Source organism: Mustela erminea, chromosome 10 (genome assembly GCF_009829155.1).
Source record: "Mustela erminea isolate mMusErm1 chromosome 10, mMusErm1.Pri, whole genome shotgun sequence".
Lineage (NCBI taxonomy): Eukaryota > Metazoa > Chordata > Mammalia > Carnivora > Mustelidae > Mustela > Mustela erminea.
This window is the reverse complement of record NC_045623.1, coordinates 92282917-92289805: the sequence shown is the minus strand read 5'-3', so window position 1 is coordinate 92289805 and position 6889 is coordinate 92282917.

Below are 6889 nucleotides of genomic sequence, written 5' to 3'. Positions count from 1 at the left end.
CTGGTCTGGTGACTGATTCTACCCAAGACTCTTCAGTGCTTTATCAGGAAGCTCAGAGGCAAAAAAAAAAAAAAAAGCAAAAATTTGACGCCGTGTTTCATAAGAATTTTTTTTTTAAAGATTTTATTTACTTGTTTGACAGACAGAGATCACAAATAGGCAGAGAGAGAGAGAGAGAGAGGAGGAGGAAGCAGGCTCCCTGCTAAGCAGAGAGCCTGATGCGGGGCTCGATGCCAGGACCCTGAGATCATGACCTGAGCCGAAGGCAGAGGCTTTAACCCACTGAGCCACCCAGGTGCCCCTGACGCTGTGTTTCAAAAACCTGCAAGATGCATGTGACTTTTGTCCCTGTGTTATTATTGTTAGGAATTTTTCCTGAGGACAATAACTGGAGCAGGCAAGGGCACAGAAAATACATTCCAGAATGTTCCTTGTTAGCAAAGGAAAAGCTGTGGCTGCCTGGCTTTGTTCTGGCAGGAGGAGATGGAGGATGTTTGCTGCTCCTCCTTGTGCCTCATAGCAAGCAGTTCCCCATGTGGGATGATGGCCTACGGCTTTTGGATGTGGTAGGCTGTAATATTCTGCAATCTGCATTTAAATTTTTCTTTTGTGTGTTGTAAATGTTTTCTTTCTATCAGCTTTGAGTCTTTGGTAAAGTGTGTTTGACAAAATAGCCAAATCTGAGCTGTGCTTTGGGGGAACGAAGGTAGGACTTGTGGTAGCTGTTTCCTGTAATTTCAGAAAACGATAAGAATGTGGGAACATTAAGGCATCATTTCTAATAATAAATAGGAAAAAAAAAAAAAAAAGGAAGAGCCTCTATGTCAAACACTAGAGGGCTGGCTAAATGAATAATGGTTTGTCCACCCAATGCAAGATGAGTATAGTGTTGCATCTGAATAGTGCTGGAGAAAATGTTAGGGGGCCAAAGATTCCCCATATTTTATTAAATGAGAGGAAGCATGGCATACACTATGTACAGTACAAGCATGGTTAAAACACACATACACATTGGGGCGCCTGAGGGGCTCAGTCTGCTAAGCGTCTGCCTTCGGTTCGGATAATGATCCCCAGGTCCTGGGATTGAGCCCTGCATTGGGCTCGCCACTCAGTGGGAAGTCAGCTTCTCCCTTTTCCTCTGATCCTACACAAACCCCACCTGTACTCTCTCGTAGATAAATAAATAAAAAGATGAATAATAAAGTCTTTAAAAACTACCCGCATACACACATACAGAAAAAAGTCTTAAATGTTAGGATTATAAAAGGAAAATATAAGTGCAATTATTTCTGGGAGGTGGATTAGTAGAACAATAGGTGGTTCTTACTTTTCTTTCCATAGCACAGTTGCATTTTTCTAAAGTTCCTCGAGGCAATATATGGTTTTATATATTTAAAAAACACCATTATTGAGAAAAAAGGCATAAGGGAAGTGCCGTTGTTTAGACTGATCCAACCATCTGCAATTTCATTTTCTCTTTCTTGGAGAGACCATCTCTTCTTCAAACATGTATGGGAAGGAAATCTTTCATGGAAGATGTTATTGACACTTCAGCTCAGCAAAGCTTGACCCTAAAGAACTTCTAGTGCTCTCAACCTGCACTTTGGGATGATCTAGTATTATTCTACAGGTGTACCAAGATTCAAAACAAAAAGGAAAGACTCAAACTAAAAGAAAGCTTAGACATCAGCACCAACTTTGAAAAATCCTAACCCCAAATCTCAATCTTACTCCTAAGGCCCAACCACTAATGGTAACCCTAATCCTAAAACCAACCCTAACCTTAACCCTAACCATAAAACTAACCCTAAACCTAACTCTAACCCAGTTTAAAACTAAAAAGGACAGACTAAAAGATGGCAACATCTTTGAAAAAACCTAATCCTATCCCTAACCCTAACCCTAACCCTAACCCTAACCCTAACCCTAACCCTAACCCAGTTTAAAACTAAAAATGACAGACTCAAAGTTATGGCAAGCAGAGACATCAGAAACATTATTGAAAAAACCGAACCCTAACCAAACCCTAACACTAACCCGAACTGTAAACCTTACGCTAACCCTCATTCCTGACACTAACCCTAACCTTAACACTAATCCTAACCATTAAACCCACCTCAAATCTATCCTGAACCCCTAACCCTAACTTGAATGCTAACCCCAAGATATAACCTAACCCCAACCCTAACCCTAACTCCTAAACCTAACCCCATCTTGAAGTCTAACCCATAAACCTAACCACAAACCTAACACTAACCTCTAACACTAAACCTAACCCTAACCCAGTTTAAAACTAAAAAGGATAGACTCAAAGCAAGGGCAAGCAGAGACATCAGAAACACCTTCAGTAATACCTAACCCTAACACTAATCCTAACCCTCACCCCTAACACTAAAGCAAACCTCAACACTAGCCCTAACCATTAAACCCCAACACTATTGGGAACCACAAAACAAACTCCAGTGCTATAACTAATACCTAACTATAACCCAAACACTAACCCTAACCCCTAAACAAAACCCCAACCCAAAACCGTACCCATAAAACTAATCCCAAACCTAACCCTGACCCTTAACAATAACTGAACCTAACCCACTTGAAACTAAAAAGGACAGACTCAAAGAGAGGGTAAGCTGAGACATCAGCACCATCTTTGAAAACTCCTAATCCTAATCCGCATTTCTAACACTAACTCTAACCTCAACACTAGCCTTAACCCTTAAGCCCAACCCCAACCTTATCCGGAAACCCTAACCCTAACCCAACCCTAACCCTAACCCTAACCCTCAACCTTAACCCTAACCCTTAACCCTAACCGTAACCGGTTGCATGAAGAGTCTAGCCCCCCCTTTTATGTAACTACCTCCAAACAGGAAAACCAGAGCAGCAGTGGGGGTACACATAAGGGGGTAAATTCTTTTGATTAAAGACATAGCGCTTAGTGTGGTAGTGTGGTTGACCCTGTGATGGGCTTCTCTTGGTTGTTGGGACTATTCAGTGAATGGCTGTGACCACTGCTAGATGTTCCATAATGATTCCATTCTCTGGTCTTTAAAATGCGATGGTTCTTGTCTCCCCAAGGAGGGAGAAAACATTCTGAATGCAAAAAGCACCCCTTGTATTTCTCGGTACCCTACAGGTGGCTGAATATAGAGCAGTTTTCCAACACTGAATTGACTTGTACAGCAGCAGATTCGCCCTGCTCATTCTCTCTGTTTCAGATTGCCAGAAGAATGCATTTATTTGCTTTCTGGTGAATTTCTCCAATGCACTTTGCATCATCTTGACTGTGAGCCTTTGTCCAAGCTGTACTGTTGCCTGGAATCCCCTTTCCACCCCACTTTCCCTACCTAATTCCTCTTTATTCTTCAGACCTCTTCTCAAACTCACTTCCTCCAGGAAGACGTCCTGGTGTGAGCCTCTCCCTAGGTTGGGTTAGGAGCCCCAGCTCTATGCTCCACTGGCTTCCTGAATCTCACCCATCCTCATGTGTATCACACATTGTGTTTGTGTTCCCCGTTGCTGACTTTGGGGACAAAAGGTGTAACTTGGTCTCCTTGATATCTCAGCATCTGCCATGAGCTGGCAGAAAGCAAGTGCCTGGTCATACTTGCTGAATGGATGACTATGTTTGGGGGAGCGGGCCAGTACTGGTGGTGGGACACCCCTAAACTGTGGAAAAAGCACATCCTAAAATGACAAATACTCGGGAATGTGACTTGCTTCTTTCCCTTCCTTCAACACCCAGGGATGTCAGAACCTGTTTTGCAGAAGCAAGAACACCAGAGGGCAGTGGGGTGTGCGCTGGGGGAGGGGAGAGTGTCCCTGGATGCTGACTCTGCAGGGAGAGAGCCTGAAAGGGGTCCCTGATGGTTCAAAGATGGTGAGAGCGAGGGACTAAGCCCTGGCAGCCCCGTCCTCTTCTTAGAGAAGAGCCGGAGAATCAGACTCACTCTGGGGTCCCGCCCCAAGCCTGAGCTGTGTCAGTCAGGGACATTGACTTAGTGTTCCAGGTCGGGAGCCTGGGTCTGCTCCCTAGCCTGCACCTGACTCCAGGTGACCTTGGTGGGTTTCGTCTCCTCTCTGGGCCTCAGTTTCTTTGTTTGTAAAGGAGGCTGGGTCTAGAAATCCTCTAAGGGTCCTTGGAGTTTGAGTGGTCACTTTGGGATTGGAAACCTCCCCTGACATCCCAGAGTTCCCCTCATGGCCACTGTCAGTGACACAAACGCCAATTCATCTCAGCCTTCATTGACTCTACTTACCGTTTCAGCTTGCTCTCAGAATGAGGAGTTCCTGAAGCTTATTACATGCTTAGAAGAACACGTTTCTTCATCAAAACATTAAGGAGATCTGTGTCTCATGTTAGAATTGGGTGTCCAGCTTCCTGTGTGCCCCGGGAGCCAGGAAGTGAATAGAACATGGGCTGTGGGCACATAGACCCAGGTTCGAATCCCCACTCTGCCACTGAACCTGAGGTGTGCAGGTAGCTTAATCTCTGACCCCAGGTTTCTCATCTGCAAAAGGGAAGGGGAAGTCTTTTCAGTGTTTGTTGGGAGGATTGAACATGCCTGTGTCTCTGGACAGTCTCTGAGGAGGTGCTCTCTTGGGAGTCTCCTGTTGCAAAACGAGGAACTAAAGACCAAGGGAGGGCCTTTAAAAACCTTTGCAACAACCCGGACTCCTGGACGTCTGGGCATAGAGTTGGGTGGAGTGATAAATGTTCTCTTAGGAGTCCGAGTTTTCCATAGTTTCTGAGGCCAAATTCCAAGGGATGGGAGAAGCCAGGGCATTGATCCTACAGATAAGGCATTGTGGCTGGAGGGGTGGGGGGCATTCCACGACAGGGCCTGGAGCTCAGAGATAGAAATTGGGGTGTGGGGAGTCTGAGCCCCTACTGGAATCTGGTTGCTGAGATGTCTCCATAGCGCCCAGAGAAGCTGAGGCTTTCTGTGGGGTCGGCTTTGCTTTGCCAGAATGGATAGGACTTGCCCTGGAGGCATCGGCCCTTGGACAGGGGCCTCGCACCACCTGCTGGTGGTTTTCCCCACCACGGCAGGGTACCCCGAGATGGTCTTACCTTGAGATCCCTGCCTCGTCCTCCTCATCCACTTAGAGAGGCAATGAAGGGGGGTTAAAAAAAAAAAAAAAAACAACCTCTTGATAATTTATAAAAAGCTGTCAGACCTCTGCATTCCGTATCATCACATGCCAAGAGGTGGGGCTGCCTGGGCTGGAATGGGTCCAGGCACCAAGCAGGATCTCTTGAGTAATGGACTTGAGGATCTGACTCACTCATTTAGAGAAAGTCTTTTTTTTTTTTTTTTTTTAAACGCCCACCCCCCCAACTCTCATCCTGTTAACCCTACTTGGTGCACACAGTGAATGAACCCAAGGAAGCTGCAAGCAAATAGCCATTCGATCAGGTCCCAGATGATGGGAAATAAGAAGTTACAATTAGGGGGTGAAGGTACTGTGTTGTCTCCCGTGTCTGCTCCCTTCCTCACCATTTCACTCATCGAGCAGCATGGATCCCCGGCTCCCCTCCCGTCAGAGCAGAAGCTGGGCTGAGGGAGGACGGTTATTCACTTGCGACAAGAATTTAAGATGTGGGATGGTGTCATCTACTATGCAAAGCTCTGGCTACCTTATGTGGAACTGAGCCACAGCCAGCCCCTACTGACTCCCGTTCATAGGTCAATTCACTTGTTCATTCCTTCATTAATTTATTCAACACCAAGCCCCCACCCCTTGCCAGGTGCTAGTGCCAGGAGGAAAACCCTACCTTCCCTCAAGGAGTTCTTAGGATGTGACACCTGCTACCCTAACCCTCCCCTTTCCCAGCTCCAGGAACCCATGTGATCCAGCAGCCCTGCTAACCTACCACTGGCTGCCAGGTGGGCAGCAAACAGTCCAAGTGTCCCTCCAAAGGCGACCTGGCATCCGAGGGCAGGCTGGGAGGTAACTGGGGATCACTTGGAGAGGAACTTCTGCCCTGTGTTCTGGAAAGGACCTACTGCACATCCATTCAAGGGTCAGATGCTCCGACCTGATCACGAGCTGTAACATGCATGGTCTGGTCCCTTTGTGAGTTGGCAAGGATATTCGGTTATAAGGAACTGGCAGCCCAGGGAGCTGACTTAAAACTTTGGTGCTGGGAAGCTGGGGACAGGGTAGCAGCTGGGCCTCAGGAATGGACGGGATCCAGGGTTTATCACTTCTCATCTCGGCAGGCCCCCGGGCTGCCTTGTTCTTGTTTCTTCTGCACGCTGTGCTCTCCTGCTCCTCGGAGAGGGAAATGGGACCATAGCAGGCTGGAACTTATCCTGTTCTAGATCCAGGCAGCCAAGACTTCTGAATTCCATGGAGAGAGACTTGTTGGATAGGTTCAGCTTGGGTCTAGCACCAGCCCAGGCCACGGTAGATGATAGCAATCTGCAGGCACCATGCTGGTCAGTTACCAAGCGGTCCTGGGAGAGTTGCTGGAATCCAGGAGCTTCTTCTCAGCAGACATCTACTGGAATGAGTTCAGGTTTGCCAGGCTGGCCGCAGAAGACGTTCTGTATCCTTCCCCAGACCATCGTTGCAATAGGGTGAGATGCCAGAGTCATGGGCACAGCGTGGGCTTCACTGTAGCTGGTGACCTGGGTGTTCTTCCCCCGACCTCGAGGTACTCATCTTTCTCACGCACTCAGCTCAATGGATTCCAACAGCACAGATCAAGGACTTGCAGCGGGGAGTGGCCCTCTGCATATGACTGACAGGGTTGGGGGATACATCCCCAGCTCCTGCTTCCTGGACGAACAAATCTGGGGAGTCCCACACTGAACCCCTAAAGCCCTGCTTTAGGCGGGGACTGAGCCCCAGCTGCCTAAAGCAGTGATATGTTTGA